Source organism: Corapipo altera, unplaced genomic scaffold (genome assembly GCF_003945725.1).
Source record: "Corapipo altera isolate COAL_440 unplaced genomic scaffold, ASM394572v1 146, whole genome shotgun sequence".
NCBI lineage: Eukaryota > Metazoa > Chordata > Aves > Passeriformes > Pipridae > Corapipo > Corapipo altera.
Genome location: NW_020884981.1, coordinates 507,951 through 527,600, shown reverse-complemented (window position 1 = coordinate 527,600; position 19,650 = coordinate 507,951). Strand labels below are relative to the sequence as shown.

At 50.5% G+C, this 19,650-nt stretch overlaps 1 long non-coding RNA gene across 2 annotated transcripts; it reads right to left on the bottom strand.

Moving 5' to 3' along the window:
* Positions 1-17,329: 17,329 nt before the first annotated feature.
* On the bottom strand, positions 17,330-18,832 carry LOC113957960. 2 transcript variants are annotated; one of them, XR_003531342.1, is made up of 2 exons: positions 18,736-18,832; positions 17,330-17,746 (listed from the first exon to the last, which is right to left on the bottom strand). It is a non-coding gene; the product is annotated as an uncharacterized LOC113957960 (long non-coding RNA). The 2 variants fall into 2 exon arrangements; XR_003531343.1 differs by having other exon boundaries at positions 17,330-17,743.
* Positions 18,833-19,650: the final 818 nt, after the last annotated feature.

Sequence of the window (19,650 nt, the reverse complement as noted above, 5' to 3'; positions counted from 1 at the left end):
CACTTCCCACCCCTCTGTGTACAGCAATCACCTCGCTCAGCCCCAAAATACATCTGTGAGCGTGGGAGGAGCGTGGCAGCACGAGCTAACTAACATTGCACAACAGCTCAGGCCCAGAGCGAAGGATAAACTTGGGGTTGGATTCAAAATAAGCTGGGCTGTGTGGGATGAGCCAGCCAAGCTGGAATTCAGCCACAAGTTCCTCAGTCCTGGGCCTGTGAGTGAGCTGGCCCTGTGGGTTTGACTGCATTTTAGGAAGGCACAGTCCTGGCCTGGCAGCACCAGCCAACACTGGACTGAGCAACAGGCTCGGTCTTGGCTCAGCAGCTCTGCCAGCAGCACCTTCTTGACATCTTCGTATTTCCAGGAAATCTTGGAAGGGGGCCCAGCCTGCCAGACAACTTTTTTGAAATTGGGAAACCCATCGCAGTTTAAGAAAATGGCATTAGTGCCTCTGCACTGCAGGGTCTGTGCACACGTGGGAGCCACTCCCGCAGCCCAGGATCCTGCTCACACCAGCACTGCAGCCACAGCAGCTCCGGGTGCTGGGGGGGCTCTGGGTGCTGGGTGAGCACAGCAGTGCTGGAACAGCCTCCTGCCAGAGATGGGACCCCAAAGCCTTGCACCAGCCTGTGCTGCCTGTCCATGATGGCACTGCTGGGGACCTCAGCTCCCCCTGGCCCATCCTGGGGTGACACACGGGCACATGTGGCACTGGAAGGACAAGCACCAGGAAGAGCTGATTGTTTTGAGGGTGGTGAGGCCCTGGCACAGGTTGCCCAGAGAAGCTGTGGCTGCCCCATCCCTGCTCAAGGACATGTTGGATGGGGCTTTCATCTGGTCTAGTGGAAGGTGTCCCTGCCCACAGAGGGGGTGGAATAGGATGAGCTTTAAGGTCCCTTCCCACAAAAATCATTCCCTGATTCTATGACCCTGTGATTCAGTTTGGTGATGGGAATGGGCTGTTGTTCCCCAGGAGAGCTGTGTGGGGACAGCCAGCACCCAGACACTGGCAGGTGCACCTAGAGATGTCACCATGGGCAGCACCTGCCAGTGTCTCCCCCATCACAGGAGTGTCACCTCCCAGCAGCCTGTACAGTCACGCCAACATCCTGCCAACCATGTGAGCAGCATGGGGGCTTGTCATGTTGAACCTGGGAATGTGTCTGCATGTCCCTGTGGTGCTGCAGGACACGGGGTTGGGAGCAAGGAGGTATCTGCAGCAGTGAGCCCCCGGATCCTCTTCCACCAGCATCCATCCTTCCTCCCATGGCAGGGCTTTCAAGCACACTGAGAGCCCTGCCCAGGTCTAGCAGCTCTGTGTTCAGTAACCTCAGGAGCACCAGCCATGCTCTGCTGTTCCCCAAGGATCATTCCTCCTGTTCCTCCACCACCATCAAAGCTCTTCAGCTAAGGACAGTCCTGACTGAAGTCGCTCTCCCACAGGGAGGGAAGGAGGCACTGGCCATGAAAGCTTTAAGCTCATTAGCTGCCACTGGAGCAGTAATTAGGTTGATTTGTGCAGGAAGCACAGTGGGAGCAGTCTTTCTTCTTCAGACAACACCAACAGAGAAGGGAGGACTCCCATCTCCCCTCTGGTGCAGAGTAAAGGAACAGTGAGATCTCCAGCAGGCTCCGGAGCCACTGCCATGTGGGAAAGGACTGGAGAGAAGCAGAGAGTAAAGGGCTGGCTCTGGGTGGTCTCCAGGTTCAGGCTGGGAGTACAGGTGAGGAAGAAGGATGGTGCAGTGGCAGGACCAGCATGGGGCAGGCATCAGATCTCCTGCACAGACTGTCCTGAATGGAGACTTATCGTGGCTTCTGCTGCTCATTCACAACTCTATCAACATAAAAAAATCCAATGCTGTGCCACAACAGCCTTGCCCCTGGAATGATGGGCACACGAGGGGGCTGCAGCATCACTGCCTTGGCTGGGGGTCCCACAAGACCTTGACCCCCTTTTTGCCCCTCCAGCGCTACCCCACAGGGCACCAGGCAGGTGGGAGCTGGTGTGGGCTGTCCTTCAGCGTGGGCAGCAACAGGGAATGGGGCAATCAGCACCTGCTTTCTAACAGGCACTAAATGTTCTGAGCATCCTCAAGTGAAACCAGCCCCCAGAACCATCCCCGAGCCTCCCAGCTACGACCATACCTCAAACCTTATTTTTCTCTCCAGGGAAGAACATGCTATCATAGAATCACAGAATCACAGAATAGTTTGGGTCAGAAGGGACCTTAAAGCTCATCTTGTCCCACCCCCTGCCATGGGCAGTGACACCCTCCATTAGCCCATGTTGCTCCAAGCCTCGTCCAACCTGGCCTTGGACACTTCCATGGAAGTTTAACAGATTATCACGGGCAATCCAGCACTGGTCTGTGGTTTTGCTCCCAAAAGTTCGTGACATTTGAGGCAGATGAGTGTTTCCTGCCCACACCTCCAGCAGAACTTCTCTCCTGCTGACGCAGAAGCTCCTGCCTGAGCTGTGTCTGGCACAGCAGAGGCACTGCAGTGGGAGCCCGTCGTGCAGGTGCCACGTGTCCCCTCCTGTGCCACCCTCCTTGTCCCCGCAGGATGCTCCTGGTACAGCCTGTTTTCCTCCCGGTGCCGGGGGAGAACAATGGGGACCCTGGGCTGTGTAGTGGTGTTGTGGGGCTTTTTCTGGAAAGCTGTTAGCCCAGGGCTGCGGGAACACGGCGAGGTAATTGGGGAAGATGAGCCTAATCTCATTTTTTTGTTGTCAAAAGGGTGTGAAGAAGAGAAAAGGAGATGTTCTGGTAAATCACCATCAGGGCTGCTATAGTAACACGGCTTTAAAGATTGCCTCATTGGCCTCCTTGGGGCTATAGAAAGCTCTTCAGACAGTTCTGTAGTTTTCCACTTTCTCCTGGTACAGGCTGGCCAGGGCTGCCTCGTGCCTGCCAACCACACCAGGACTTTTGTCCTGCCTGTTCATCCTCTGGGTGCAGGAAAGGAGCAGGGGAAGCAAGGGGCTGAGTCCCAGAGGTGTTTGTTAAACTGCTCCCTTCCAGGACCCAGAGAGTTTCAGAGAAGTACCTTTACTCACTTATTACTTCTTTTTTCTCCCTCATTCACTACTCTGACTCATTTCCCTGTAGGGAATCAGAGAGGGCTCCCAGCCAAGGCAGCTGGTGAATCACAGCCAGCACAGGACCTGCAGAGTCCGAGGGGATGGGAGGCCAGAGCATCTCTTGGCCAGCACAGCACCCTGTCCTGAGTCCTGTCCTGAGCCCAGAGCTGAACTTTGTCCTGAGCTCTGTCCTGAAACCCAGTCCTGAACCTGACCTGAATCCTGCCCTCAGCTCTGTCCTGAACCCTGCCATGAATCCCAGCCCTGTCCTGAACTCCATTCCTGAGCCTGCCCTGAGCTATATCCTGAACCCTGTCCTGAGCCCTGACCTGAGCCGGCCCCCAGCCCTGACCTGAGCCCTGCCCAATCCCTTTGCCCCTGCCAGCAGGAGCTGGGGCACAGACAGTCCCCCAAGAAGGGCTGGGGCCAGCACAGGGCCATGTGAGATCTGAGTCCAGGGTGGGAGCTTCACTTGCCACAACTGTGCAATTCCCCAAGAGTCACTTGCCACCCCAACAGGGAACAGGTTCCCTCCTGTTTTTAAAGGAAAGCCCCAAACATCTGCATGGCAGTGCAGTAACCCGAGTCTGAAGTGCTATCAGATGCCTCAGCTGAGACAGTAAATACCATGGGAATGAGTTTTTTCCTCCAATCTCACATCAAGCTGCTGGAGTTTGCCCCTTACACATGGACTATTTCTATTTCTGAGCAGTTCCCCAGCCCTCACCCCTGCAGAGCCCCTGCTTCTCTCTGCATCCTTGAGAGCTGCTCTTGCTTCCAGCACAGCCAAGCTCCAGGTCAGATGTGTTACTTAAGTGTATTTGCTGGATAAACAGAATTTAACAGGATTTCTGGCTCCAGGAACTACTTTCAAATTCCTGTCCTCTCCTACCACCCGTGCATTTCATTCCTCTTTGCACCAGCTTAACACAGGTGGAGGCGTGTGTGCTTTATGCCTTTGTTTCTTTGGAGTTCACTGGGATGGAGAAATGCTAATGATTAATTTCTGCAGGAGGGAGAATGTGTTAACAGCCAACCCCCTCAAAGGATCCCAGATTAATTTAGTAAAAACAAAAGTCTGGTATGAATTGTGCCATGAAAAACGGGAACTCAGCAGGTGAGCTGGCTTGCAGCTTCATGCATTGAGGAGTTTTCAGTAATTTCTCCAAATTCATAGAAATAATTGGTCTTATTCTTATTAAAATAGCACCTAAGGTGTAATTTCATTTCAGATGAGACATGTCCCCATGCTGAAGAGCTCAGGGTCTCCTAGATGTGCTGCAATATATGAAACCAAGCACAAACGAATGAAGATTTGGCTCCAGCACATGTGGCCTCGTGATTTCTCGGAAGCAGGAGAGCACCAACCCTTGTTATCCATCCCCTGGTGGCACACAGGCAGCCCCTCAGCAGCACCCCATCATCCCAGCACCCCATCAGCCAGGGGGGACATGGTGGGGTTACCCATGGTCACACCATGCACAGAGACATGGGAATTAGGAGATGGATCCTGCAAGTCCCACCCAGCTCTTCACCACTTCTCCCTGGAGTCAAAGGCTCAAAGTCCAAGTTGCTGTGGGCTGTGGGAGAATCATTACCCTGTCAAAGGGTATCTAAAAACCTGAGCTGTAGGGATTTGGTAAAATAACTAAATACCTGTGCATGACTGTTATTCCTTTTGCTTCCTTGGAGCCTGGGGTACAGGAGGAATTCAGTGGGACCACTCACTGGTCCATGTCAGCCCCTCGCTGCCTGAGGGCTCCATGAGCATCAGCAAAGAAGCAAAAGAATCACAGAACTGCTCACTTCTTATTCAAAGATGAAGTAAAATACGGAGGTGCTATTTAAATGTGGGTGTGCTGGAATAAAACACCCACCTGCAATGAGTCCCTGCTGGCACCTGGGCCCTGGACACCCTTCTGGGGATACACACTCAGAAGAGAAAAGGGATCTACTGCAGTTTGAAGCCTGGGAAAGCAAGAAGCCATAAAACCAGGAGAGCAGCTCCACTCCCTCCTCTCCTGCAGCACTGGTGTGATGTGCTGTAACACACCTGAGGTGGATCTGCGGAATAAATCAGAATAATCAGCTGGTGTTTGTCAGAACCACATGGCCCAGGGAAGGGAAGGGAAGGGAAGGGAAGGCAAGGCAAGGCACAAGAGCCTGGTGAAGGCTGCCTGAGGTCCGTCACAAGCCTCCCAGTAGTCAATCCTCACGTCCCCGCCTGCAGAGATGCTTCCAAGAAGGACATGACCAGGTGACTGCTGAATATTTGCTCCAGAGAACGTGAGTGCAGATCCACCACAGTGCTCAGAGCCTCAGAGAGGCCACAGCCGAGGCCTCCTCACACATTTCAGATGGCTGGTGGAGAAGGACCATCCTCTGGCTCCTACACCAAATTTCTTTACTCTCTCCTCCTGTTACATGTCTCACATGGAGCACATCCATCCTCAGGAGTCAGACCAGTGCCTACAAAGCAGGCAAGGCTGTATCCAGGAAAGTGCTGTTGGAGAGGAGGAGATCATGGTGCACAGCCCAGACAGTCTTATGCTGCTCCATAATTTCCTTCCATTCTCTGCAAGGAGAGGAAGGCTCCTGCCTCCTGTGGCAACCATAAGTGTGAATCTCAGCTGTGCCCAGCTCTGCCCTGTCAGTACACACATGTTATCCCCCAGGGGGATAACACCATCCCTCAGGAGGCAGCCAGTGCCCTCAGACTCTGTGCTGCAACTGGAGAAATTCCTCTTTGCCATGAGCCTGGGTTCAGGAGGAACAGCTCTCCCAGGCTGGCACTCCTCGGAGCACAGAGCACCAGCAGCACAGCTGTACCATGGAAGGAGAACATTCCTAATCTTAGTAAAAAAATACTATCTTTTCCCCTCCGTGTTTTAATGAAAGTATGCAGTGCTCAGAAGGTTCTTCTGTGTCTGTTATGAATTTTTTCAGAGTTTACGAGGATGTGGCTGTTATTCATCAGTTTTCAGGCTTGTGAGCTGAAGGGTAAGGTTTTATTAACATCTTCTCAGAGGAAAGGACTCAGCCTTGGGGTTTCATGCATATTTACATTCAATGCTAAACATGCAGAGATGTTCCTCTTGACATTTCACTTGGTTGCCCTCTGAGAATAGGAATCTTCCCACCCTCTTGCTTAAGCACTGTGGAATATGCAAGCAAAAAACAGACAGAACACAGCCTTTGGCTCTGAGAGAGACGTCTGAGGATCTGACATGGAAGTGTTGCTCTCTAAGAAACTCTGCTGCTGGTCCCCAGCAGCTGGTCAAAGGTTTGATTTTTCCATGATGATATGGGAGCAATGCAAGGAACTTTCCTGCTGGAGGCGAAAGATGGCTTTAAAGCAGATGCTTTGCCTGCAGCTCTGGACATCTGGAACTGGTTCCCATTTTTGCTGTAGATCCCATGTGTGACTTTTCCAAAGCCTTTGCTTTTCATCTTGAGATCTCCTGCTGAAGCTCTGAGCTCTAGGCCAGGCACTGCAGTGCCTAAGTGTCAGAAGATGATCATTTAAAACACAGCCCTGCGGTGCTGTGATAAGGTATGGGGATGATTCATCCTAAATGGAAGCCATCCCTGCTCCTGCTCTTTGAAATGCACCGTCTGCTGCCTCTTCAACCTGTGTTCTCCTGTCAGACAGGACTGGCACAGAGGAAGCTTTTGTGGCACAACCCTCACTTGCAATTTGTAAAGGTTTTCAGTTGGCGGGGAAAGGCTGAAAATAGCTCTCTAAAAGCTTTCCATTGCTCCTCTGTCTCTCTTCCTGTTGTGTTCCTCAGGAGGAAGGACATCCATCATGTCTCGCTGGATGTCTCAGCCTTCAGAGAAGTTCAGTATCAGGAGACTTTTGACCTGTGGGTCCTGCCTTTGTCTAAAGTTGGTTTGATGGAGTAGAAGACAACTCCCTTTTGGAGAGGGGAGGGATGGGGCTGCACACGCTTCTCTTCAGGGTTGGCTTGCAGTAGCTCAGCCCCATCCTGCTGTTTTGGAGGCTGCCTTCCTCACTTCCTCAGTGAAACTCTAACCTTACAGCCCAATTAAAACACCTTATCTCCAATTCTTCAGGCTGCAGAGAAAAAAGAGCTTTAAATCTGGAATGGAGTGTAAATAAATCCATCAGTGTCTGTCTCCAGGCTGCACATTTGCTGAGCCTGGCTAAGCAGAGATGCTGGGATGAGTGAGTGACCCAAGTGCCCATCTGTTTATCCAACCCTCTGCTGATCAAAGCACGGAAGGAAGGCAAGGTGGTTGAGCTGGGAATGACTGTGTTACCCCCTCAAACAGCACTTGAGGAAAGCTAAGCCCACCACCCACTGCAGGAGCTGCAGTATTGTATTCATCTTCATCTTGACACCTGCATTCTCACTATTCCTTTCCTGTTCATCACTCTTGCTTAACAAAAGGATGTCAAGCTGATATTTAAGGCATCCTTGAGAATGTTTACTGAGTATTGTAGCATCACTTTAATGTCCCTGAAATGCTGGGCTGGAGAGTGGTGCCATCCACTGCCTCCTGGGGCTGAGAGCAAACCCCACCAGCAAAGGAACAATCTGCAGCCAGATGTTTCTTACCAAAAACTATTTGGTGGTGGTGGCAAACTCAGGCTGGCCAGGCAGCATGGCACCCATCCAGCAATCCCTCCTGAAACAGGGAATGTACTGAGTTCTCCTGGGAGTGCTCAAGGCCCTGCCCGAGTTACAGGTGTCCAGTTGCTGCTGCTGGGTCTGGGTTTTCCTGCCTTTAGTGGGGATTCCACACTTGCCTGAATTGGGGGCTGCCTCTGCCAGATCTCGAACTGAAAGAGCACAATTTTTTTCCCAAGATTAGATGAGAGACTCTCTGAGTGGGTCAGGGCAGCACAGAGAGCTCCACCAGCAGTGCTCTCTGCTCCAAGCCTGACTTGGGGTGACTGTGCTGCCCAGCAAGTCCATCTTCCTGCTGATGGAACTGCAAACAGAGGAGGTTCAGACCGCACAGTTCTGTGGAGTTCCCCTGGTACATTCCCAAGAGGAGGCTGTTAATCCTGACTGCTGTTAATCCAGGCTGCTGACCTGGCTTAATTCCAATCAACATGGGAACACTCTGCCCACGCAGGTTGTCCCGATAGAGTTCCTTGGCTGCAGTAGAGGTTCCCATCCTTTTTCTGATATTTTATCCATGTTTTGTAAGTGCAGTGTCACAGACATCTTCTGCCTTGGCAGTCCCACATGCCTTGTTCCCAGTGTCCACCCCTGGCAATGCCCTGGCTTCTTTCTCCAATAACAGAAGTTTTCGTCTCTCAGATTTTGAATATCTGAATCTGCACCCTTGGAGCCCTCGATGAAGACACAGCACCTTCCATCTCGATGTCTGCAACACGTCCCTGTGTGACTTTTGGCAAGGACAAATTGCCAATCATTAGCCATGTGGGGGTGCATGCACAGGTGGCCACTCAAAGGGTGCTGGCCTGTACCTCAGCTGCATCACCGAAGGACTGAGACAGGTCTTTCCATCTGTGCATGAGATGTATGCAGGCATGGCCCTGCACAGTGCCCCTCCTAATCCCACTCTTCTCTTTCCAGTGTGATTGTCCAGGTTGGTCACTGTCCCCCTGTGTGCTTGGTTCTGACCTCCCATGGGATCACCTGCCAACAAGGAGGACTTGGGGTGAGACCAAAACTGGGTTTCAGAAAAGAGAAGCTCCCTCTGCTTGACTCACTCCCTGGGCTCCCTGCCTTCCATCCCAGGCTGGGACTGCCATCTCATCCTGGCCTCTCTGGTTGGACTATTCTTGTGCTACAGTCTGAATTCCAGAATTCTCTTGAGTAAAATTATTTTCTGAGCATCTGGCAAAAAATCCTGGAAGCCTACAGCTTCCTCATGAGGGGCAGCTCCCATCTCTGCTCTCTGTGACCAGGGACAGCACCCAGGGAATGGCTGGAGCTGTGTCAGGGCAGGGTCAGGTTGGATTTCAGGAAAAGGTTCTTCCCCCAGAGGCTGGTTGGGCACTGACCAGGCTCCCCAGGGCAGTGGGCACAGCCCCAAGGCTGCCAGAGCTCAAGGAGCATTTGGACAATGCTGTCAGGGCCAGGGTGGGATTGCTGGGGTGTCTGTGCAGGGCCAGGAGTTGGACTGGGTGATCCTTGTGGGTCCCTTCCAGCTCAGGATATTCTGTGATTCTGTGATTCTTTGATTAAACCTGTTCCCTTCACCCCAGCACCACCCGTGGCTGTGCCAGTCTTCTTCCATGCAGGTCCTGCACTCTTCCAACACACTATGTGGCACTATCCCTACCTCTTTCCTCATTCCGTGGCATCAAATGATCCTTCCTACCAGCTGTGAGCTCTGGAAATGCAATGGTTTTGCTCTGGTAAACAGGTTTCCTCTTGAACTGGGTTTGCGTGGCAAGGAGGGAGAGACCAGAAGTGAAGTTGAGCCCAAGAAGAAGTAGGGGGCAGGGAAATATTTTAAGATTTAATTTTATTTCTCATCATCCTCTTCTGATTTGATTGGTAATAAATTAAACTCATTTCCCCCAAGCTGAGCCTGTTCTGCCCGTGACAGTAATTGCTGAGTGATCCCTCCCTGCCCTTATCTCAACTCACCAGCCTTTCACTTCATTTCCTCTCCCCTCTCCAGCTGAGGAGGGGACTGAGAGTGGTTTGGTGGGTACCTGGCCTCCAGCCAGGGTCAGCCCATCTCACCTCACCTCTGGGACTGGATGATGTGATCAAAGCAAGTGCTGAGGTGTGAGAGGGCAGCAAATCAAAGGGCCCGTCTGAGATCAGAAGAGGCAGGAGGAAAACAGTTGCCTGGTGGCTCCTGGAAGCTCAACCACGCTGTGGCTCTGAGGATGCAGAGTGTTACAGGGAGCCTAGAAAGGACCAAATTATGATGGTTCTCCTCATGCAAACACACACACAAACACTTGGTGCTCTGCTGCAGGGAGGGGCTGTAGAGATCCAAGGAGCTCATGCCAAACACGTTCCTGAGAAGGAGGGGATAAAAACTGTTCTCCGCAAATGCAGGAGCAGGCAACAGTGAATAAAAATTGCTAATCAAAAGAATTGTAATTAAAGCAATTACCGTGTTCTCTACAAACACATGCCCTGCGTGTTTCAGAAAGGCTAATGGAGTGCAGTGTTGGGCCCTGATGGATAACCCCCAGGGAATGGAGAACTTCCTCACCCAGTCTTCAGTTAATGACTTTAACACACTCTTTTGAACTCAATTTGTACTGGTTGTGATTATGGAGAGACTGTTTTTAGTGAGGTAAAGCTGCACTGCTGCCTGTGAGTGTTAAAACCAGCACTTGATGTGAGATTTGGTCTCTTGGGTCTGTGTCACACTCAGGGGAAGGCTCGTTGATGACTGTTGGGTCCCCTCACAGCCTGGGATGGGGTCACTTGAGGTTCCCCAGTACAGCCCAGAGCACATTGTCTTCACCCAACTTATCTACTGGCAAATCCAACTTACCAGGAGTTTGTTCTCTGGTTTCTCCATCTAGCCTGGACCCAAGACTCCACTGAAAAGCCATATTTCATTTGCAATTACAGCTCAGGAGCTCTACTGCCACAGCCTCACGGGGGACCTGCCAGGGAAGTGCTCACTCCAGAGCATGTGAAACCTTTCGTCTTAACTTTTTATTCCTTCACTCTCTCTCTCTTTTTTTTTTTTTTTCACTTCAATTTTCTTCTAGAAAATGGCTTCAGGTTGACATCTTGAAACTCCATCAGGAAAGCTTTATCCCTTGGAGACCTTCTCTGAGATCACCTGGAATCCTGGCAACTTTGCTCTTATCTCAGCTTGGAGAAGTCCAAGCCAAGCTGACTAACAGTCATCTGAGATGAAGGGCAGAAAATCAAGCTATCAATCAGCTGCAGAGGGCATACAGCAGCATGAAGGAGCCCATTAGAGGCAAAGTGGACCTGTCAGAGACTCAGCATGAGGTGCCTCTAGCAGGAGAAGCTCCCACACTTTAATGCTGCCTCTTTAGGCATCTCAGCATCGTCTTCTATGGGGGCTTCATAAAAAAATTAAAATAAATGTCTTCAGAGTACAGTTTTCTTCTCTCCGGGAATGTTTCCAGCTCACTCAGTTACAGCATCAGCACAAAGAAAATGAAATTTTATAATTATTGAAGACAGATATCAACAGAGGGTAATAGTTTAACTGTGGTGCTGCTGGAGCATTGGGGCGATGCCAGAAAGGCACATTCAGAGGTTTTGGCCTGATGCTTCACCTTCCTGGTGCCATCAGGCTCCAGGGTCTGGAAGAAGTTCAGACCATGCCTTGAAGGGCTCAGGAGCACAGCGAGGTGCTGCTGGGGCACAGCTGGCTGGGGGCAGAGCAGAGCTCTCTGCCTCACACAGCGTGGGGTGATGAGCTCGTAGGTCATGGCACAGTGAGCACATCCCTGATGTACAATCAGTGCCAGAGCAGCAGGACAACAGCAGGACTTAGACAGTGAGCACTTATTTAAACCCACTTTTTTATCCACAATGAATAATATTAAAAACTGAGGTTTAGCTTCTTTTCCTTCTCCTTCTCACTGTTCCTGTCCCCTCTTGATGTCCTTCAGGCTATCCCTTCTCCATCCTGCCCCCTCTTGTCCTGTTTTCCAATGTCCTCCATTAACCTTTTTGCTTCCACAACTGTGTTTATTGCTCTTGTCTTCCTTCCTGATGCAGACATCCTCCTCAGGGATGTCCTGGCTCCCAGTTTGCTGGTGTTGGGTTGCAGATTCCTCCGACAGAGCCTGGACCTTGCAGCATGCCTGGTGCATTCCTGGCCAGCTCTCAGCCACACATTACACAAGCTGAGCCCAAGGCAGCTCTTTGAACACATTCCCATGCTGGTCTCTCTGGATCTGCCTGCTCAAGCTTCTTCTGTTACCCCCTTACAGAAATCACTGCTAATTTTGTAGCTCATAAAGGCAGAAATGCAATTACGGGCATATCAGCTACTTCCTTTTCTCACACCAAGGCTCCCTTGCAAATGTTTTATTTCACAGGATTTTAAAAAATATCTTCATTTACAGCAGAAACTGGAAAATGTGATCTCCACACCCGGTGTCTGACTAGCTGGACAGGATTTTTTGGATCTCTCACGTTGCCATGTAGTGCCAGGTGAGCACATGCTTCTGGAAGGAACCAGTTCAGAGTGCTGGTGCAGTGTCTGAAATAAGAGTTCTCACCTGCAGCTTGGACCACTCAGTGCAACTGTAATGCCAACAGCAGGAATTCAACAGGGGGGTGATTTTGCAGGAAGAGTCTCTTATTTTAACTTACATTGGAGTAAGAGGAAAGCCAGTTCAGCAGGTGAGTTACAAGCCTGTGGTTTGCCTGCTGCAGATCTTATTCCAACATCAAGGATGCCACTTGTGCCTGAATTCACCCCACTTTTTGCATTTGGAACCTAAAAAATGGGGTCCCTCTTGATGATACCCCACACACAGTGTCTGATCCACAGGTCAGAGATGCCCAGGCTCTGGTTCCACCAGGAAAAGTGACCACCTAGAGTCGAGTTAGGGGATTTAATTAAGGTCTGAACTTAGGCTGGATGAGTGTTAGTTCTTCATGCCCATCATGGTCATCACACAACAAAGTGAAAAGTTTACTCTCTGACTCAGTGGGAATCACCCAGGACCTCAAAATTGGGGGTGAAAAAGGCTGGGAGGCGGAAACCAGTCTGCTGCTGAGCCTCTGTGGCATCTGAAGAGGAGAGGACCCTGTACCAGCTTTGTGGCTATGCAGTGAAAATGCACTTTTACAATGTTAGTTTTCAACTAAGGGAGCTTTGGAGCTTTTGCTCTTTCTGTGTTTCCATGGTGGCCTTCACTGCTTTGGTCACTGCAGAAAGGAGATGCAATGGCTCCTTCCATTTAACTCAAGCATCTTTAAGATCTCATTGGAGTTTGGCAGGTTTGTGAGTGGTGCCATCATCTGTACTACTCAGTGACTCAGGTACTGCACCAGTAGAACCATGAGCTAATTTTGTGACTGAAAACAGGCTGGAAAACCCAAAGCTGACTTGGGTGACTGACCAGCATCGAGCAGCTCCTTTGGATGTGTTTTCCTTTGCAGACAAGTGTTTGTCTGCTCCTAAAGATCACAGTTGTTGTGGAATGAATTGCTAAGAAGTCTTTCCTCCTTGGAGATTCACAGAATCACAGAATATGCTGAGCTGGAGGGACCCATGAGGATCATTGAGTCCAACTCCTGGCCCTGCACAGGACCATTCCCAACAGTCACCCCCTGTGCCCAGAGGATCAGCCAAACACTCCTTGACCTCTGGCAGCCTTGGGGCTGTGCCCACTGCCCTGGGGAGCCTGGTCAGTGCCCAACAACCCTCTGGGGGAAGAACCTTTTCCTGACATCCAACCTGACCCTGCCCTGACACAGCTCCAGCCATTCCCTGGCTGCTGTCCCTGGTCCCCCCAGAGCAGAGCTCAGTCCCTGCCCCTCCTCTGCCCCTGCCCAGGCAGTTGGAACTGCAGTGAGGTCTTCCCTCAGTCTCCTCTTCTCCAGCTGAACACACCAAGTGCCCTCAGTGTATTCACACAGCTTCCCCTCAGGGCTCTTCACCATCTCCATTGCCCTCCTTTGGACACTCTCTAATGGCTTCAGATCTTTCTTATATTGCAGTGCCCCAAACTGCCCCAAAATTGCAGGTGAGGCCTCCTCAGAGCTCTGCCTTCCCATTCCAGGGCACGGGGGAGCGAAGAAGCCCAGACCTCCAGGAAGTGCCAGTGAAAGCCAGAGCTCACACAAGGCACTAACACACCCACAGCTGCCCAGGGATGCTCCTGTTTCAGCGAGGTTGTGTCAGGCAGGAGCTCTCTCTGCTTCTGGCCGTGGTTTGCTCTGAGTCCCGCAGGGCAAACCCAGAGCATCCCCTGTGAGCACACAGGCTCCATGTAGGAGATGTCATCACAGCTCCCAGGGAGCACCTTGTGGGGTCCCCCATCCTCACCAAGGGCTGCCCAGGTGCAAGAAAGCTCATTGTGTTTTGGATATTACATGTGGGAAGCTCCACACTGATCCATTAGAGAAGACTGAATATCCACTGAGTAAGGAAACGGTTCCTTTGTTCTAAACTAGATTTTGGCCACGGCTGCACCTGCAGTGATACCTCTTGCTGCAGGAGGCAGAGGTTTCACTCCCACTTACTCAGAGGAAATTTTGGGGAAGCAAAATGAAACTAAGGCAACTGGGATGGAAAGAGAAATGTTTTGCATTCATTTCAAGTTTTTATGTTGCAATTAAATAAAAGTAAAGAAACTGACAGTGTCCCACAGTGGCACAGAATCCTTCCTGCCTCATGGAATCCAGGAGGAGTTGCAATCTCTCCCCCTGATTCCAGTTGTGCCTGAAAATTATTACATTAAAAAGAACAAACCAAATCATTTGTCCCAAATTGAAAAGAAAACCCAAAACAACCAACAAGCAATCAAAAATATTTTTGTCATAACTTGCCCAATTTGATTTTGCTTTGCAATCACATTGCAAAATAATTCACACGGGAAACTTCTGCCAGCCTAATTCTTACCCTTGCCCTTCTAATTAATTAGACAGTGGTCTTACAGCTTGATTCTGTTTTCTGTTCCACTTAAACTGTTTAGAAATCTGCTAATGATTCACCCTCCTGCAATCAGATGCAGCAGTCAGAGTCCTTCCTACACTTGTGCAAAGTTTGCTGTGAAGAGGAGCACAGCACAAAGAAACCATCCATGGATCCATAAAGAAAATCATTGGCAGCTGGAGAAGTATATTTGGGATCTGGCCCTGTATCTAATGCATGTCATTAGCTACTTGCAAGAGACAAACGACATGAGGGAAAGCAGTTTCTTTCCATCTGTGGAGAGCTCAGAAGATATTCTTCAATCTTTCATATTCCACTTCTATTTTGTATTAAGAATTCAAGTCTCTAAAGATCTACCTTGTAAAATTGCCTCTGAAGTGTAACGGGAGACACTGTGAAATCCCAGCACTGCAAAACTCAGGGAAATGAATTTCCATCGTGGCTCTGCATAAATTTGTTCTTTGCTGAGGCTGAGCCTGGGCAGTGACTGACGTTTTCATACAGGGCTTTGAGGCTTAGATTTCCCAAGAAGTGCAGATGCACTGCTGGGAGTTCCTTGGAAGCTGCCGTGTTTACAGGGCTCAGCCTGGCTGGGTCGTGTTTAATCCAAGTCAAGTCACAGGAGATTGTGTTCCAGCCCTCTCATCACCATCCAAACTCTGTGTTGATATATGCTACTGCAAAGAAAACATGTCCTGTTTGAGAAGGGAGGGCACAGCATCCCTTAATGCAGCAGGACTTGGTCTGAGGTCAAGCTAAGAAGTCAATCCCAGCTCTGGGTCCGAACCAGAGGGACACATTGACGGATGGCCATGGCTGTGATGTGGCTCATGCACTGGCCCCAGGGGCAGAAGCCTGAGCTTAAAAACAGCTCTGGAAACCCACACAAGGCTTCTCATTGCTCTCTCCTCACAGCACCCCAGTCCTGGGTCCAGGATTTGGACACCCCTGGACCCAGGCAGGTGAGCCCTGAGGAAGGGAAGCAGCTCTGCTGAGGGCCCTGCCAGCAGCTTCCCAGCCTGGCAAAGGGATGGGTTGGGAGAACCACATCCTGGAAAATGATCCATGTGCTCTGAAAGCCGTGGGTGCAGGCCAGGAGGACAGACACCATGGGCAGCTCCAGAGTGCCGTGCGTTTCAGGCACACATCTGCTCAGGCTTGGGGGGCCTCAGGAGGCCTCTGAGGGGTCACAGGATCCCCAGGACTGGGGGGCTGCTGCCTGTAAACACCACATTTCTAAACATATGGCCTTTGGTGTTTGTTAAATGGTTGCTCTATGACCACAAAGGTTTTCTGTGACCACAGCTGGCCAGTGGTTGTGGTGTACACCTCAAAAGGGTGTTCCTGTCACCCAGTTGTTGCCTGTCCTGTGACAAGCAGAGCCTGTTAGTGCCCAGCAGGCAGGAAAAACTCCAGAATATTGTAGTACTGGGTCTAAGGCTGGCAGAGATGTGTTGGCTGTGATAAGATGAATGTCAGTCCTGCAGACTGAGCAGTCTGCCCTGGGACACAGGCAAGAAGATAAACCTCTGCTGTAACATTAGCCATGGACAAGGCCTTGCAGGGATTTTGTTTGTTGCGGAAGGAGATTTAAGTTTGCTGCAGTTACAGAGAGCAAGCAGGAACCCCACACAATTTTTTCTTCAGAGACCTCATTTTGAATTGAGTGGAGAGGGGCTCTGAGTCACAGCTGGAGAGGCTGCAGTTGTGATGCCTCAACACTTCATTCTTTTCCACTGTTTTTCAAACTGTTTCCTTCTGTAGGAGGTCATAGATGACAAGAGAGGGAACACTGACAATGTTGTCTGGTACTTCTATTGCCCCACAGCCCACCTTGCATCCTTCACATGCCAAATGCACACTTCTAAGGGTTACTCCTGCCACACAGTGCCTTGCAAGCTCTGGTGCTGCCTAAGCAACAACACTTTTTAAGTGTATTCATCCACTTCAGCCTCCTTCACCTCCATCCAAAACCTCTCGGGCTCCAGCATCTTCCACAGCCAAATGATGATGGATTTGGGCAAAGACCAAGCTTTTGGAGACAATGGGGCAGAAAGCCCTCCAAAAAAGGCTTTTACACCCACTCAACCCAACCTCATGGATACTCACATGATGCCAACATGTAAATCCTTTTATTTTGGTCTTGGTTTTCTTTTGATCCATCTTCATCCCTTAAAAAACCTCTAAATTGGGTTAAAAATAAAGAAATTTAATAAAGACATCTAAACCCCCACCACCATTTTACTGGGATTCTGGGGGGGAAATTGTGAGTTCAGGGGAATATTTGTTACAGGACCTGAAGGAGTGGCCTGAACCTGTGTCAGGGTAGGTTTAAGCTGGATATTAAGAAAAGGTTCTTCCCCCGGAGGGTGATTGGGCACTGAACAGGCTCCCCAGAGCAACAGTCACGGCTCCAAGGCTGCCAGAGCTCCAGGAGTGTTTGGACAACATTCTCCGGCACATTGTGGGATTGTCTGGAAAACCTCTGTTTTACAGCTTCCTTCTTTCAGCTAGAGCCCTCCAGAATCACCATCATTTCTCTTGCTTCATCATCAACTCTCCATCCATTTCAAGTTCAATTGAAAGCACATTTCCCCCCTTGCTTGTGTTCCTAAATTATATCCCCAGCTCATTTCAAAATATCAATTCAGAAACTTGGCAAGGTGATTATTAATAACAGCTCTGTTCTTCTCCGGAGGAGAAATAACACTGGAAACATGTGAAATGTGTACACAGCTGTCACTCTCACTCTCCTCTTTTGCCAAACACTCTGTTCTTTACAGGAAATAAAACCAACCCTACATCCATTATTAAGTGGCTGAGGCTGTGTAATCAGCACAGAACCATGGAATTAGGGCAGTGTTCCTTCACGTGTCCTGAAACCCGGGGTGGCACCACTGTCTGCCAGGACTTCGTGCCTGGCTATAGGTGGATCAGCAGTAGATCCAGAGCAGAGTTTTTAGAGCTGGGCCTGGGCAGTTCCTTCAATCGCTTGTGTGGAGCTCATCATGCCAAAATGCTTCAGGAAAATATTCTTGATTGGACTCCAAGATATCACAGGGGCTTCCCAGGAACCCGGAGCTGCTGGAAAGCACTGCACTGGCACTGAATTTGAATCACAGAATCACAGTCTGGGTTGGAAGGGACCTTAAAGATCATCTTGTCCCACTCCCTGCCATGGGCAGGGACACCTTCCACTGGCCCAGGTTGCTCCAAGCCCCGTCCAACCTGGCCTTGGACACTTCCAGGGATGGGGCAGCCACAGCTTCTCTGGGCAACCTGTCCCAGGGCCTCACCACCCTCACAGGGAAGAATTTCTTTCCAGTATTCCATCTAACCCTGTCCTCTGTCAATCTGAAGCCATTCTTCTTGTCCTGTCCATCCATGCCCTTGTCCCAAGTCCCTCTCCAGCTCTCTTGTAAGCCCTCTTTGGGTACTGGAGTAAAGTACATGTTTTCTCCTTTTTTATTTTTCTTTTTTCTACCTGTACTTATAAAACTTGTAGTAAAGTCCTGAAGACTTTTTCATTGCCCTTAGTGCCACAGGGTGTGCAGTGAAGAAGCTCTAGGGTCTCTCCTGAAGAAAACCCACATTGCTGTGTACACAGGGAGCTGAGCTCAGTGATCCAGGTGTCCCCCCATGCCCCATGTCCCCATCCCATCCCTGCAGGAAACAGGGTTGTGCTTCCCCAGTGCACACCAGGGAATGAACACAGCTTTCCCTAGCCCTTTGGAGGATGAGCAGGGAATGAAGTCCTTTGGGAATAGAATGATGGGGTGCCTGTAACTCCTGTGGTGGAGGGACAACAGTAAGGAGTTGCCAAGAAAGGGAGTGGGGGAGAATTCCTCCAGGGATGGATTCATGCTCAGAAGGGAAGCTGTGCTTTCAGTCCTGCAAGATAAGGAAGACCCAGCATGGAATCTCTTTGTTTTGAGAGGAGGATAAAGTGTAAAAAAGCTATAGAGGTATCCAGGAGCTTTTAACTCTGAGGATTTGCCCTTGGAGTTATAAGGCCAGTCTTCTTTAGGAACTTAGAGGGAAATAAGTGCTCACACAGAGAAGGTGCTGCTCACCTTAATCAGTAGTGCCAGTGGCTTTGTCTATCGTGGGCCCAACAGCCCCTTCCTGGCACCTCAGCCTCTGGGGTGCTGAGGATCTGCTTAAAGTATCTTGAAACCATGGCATAAAAAGATAAATTAAAAAAAATGTATAAATTGAATGTCTCATATCAGCAAGAGCTTGGGAGGAGAAAGTCTGGTGGCTTTGAGAGCCTTTGGCTCTGTTCTGTGACTGCCAGTCCTGGTATGGCTGATACAGACCTTCTCTCTCTGCCTTCCCTGTGCAATGCTGTATCCCAATTCCAGCTCCTTGGCTCTGCTCCAGGTCTCTAGCTCCTACAGAAGTGTGTTTCTGTAAGAAGTGGCGCTCTTCAAGTGTTTAAAGGGAATCAGATATCATTCAGAAGTTGGCCAAACTGCCTGTTTTCTGCCAGAGAGGGGATAAGTTTCCACTTGAATGGAGTGGGAGTAAAAGCTGCCCCACTGAGAGCCCCCCAAAGCAAAGCTTTGGAACCAGCCAGAGGATGGGAAAGGCCTGGGCTGACAGCGAAGTCACTGAACCTCCAGTACGTCCACAGAACCTTTGGAACTCATCCCAGAACCTCCAGACATCAGTCACTGCTCTGTGGCCCTTCCTGGGGCTGCCCAGGCTGGGTCTGGCCGTCACGGGGGCTGGGTTGTTACTGGACCCACCCACACCACCACAGACACAAAGCTGGCAGGTCCTGTGGGCCATTAGCATCACTCCTCATGCTCCCTTTTCCATGGTTCCTGCAGCACCACGGTGCCTTTCCCACCCCGAGTCCCCACACACAGAGTCTGTGTGCTGTGCAGTGTGGGGCCTGGGTTCTGCAGCACCTGCAGGAGGACACCAGGGTGATCCACCACCTCCTACCCGGTGCCAAGGGCTGTGCCCTGTCACACAACCTG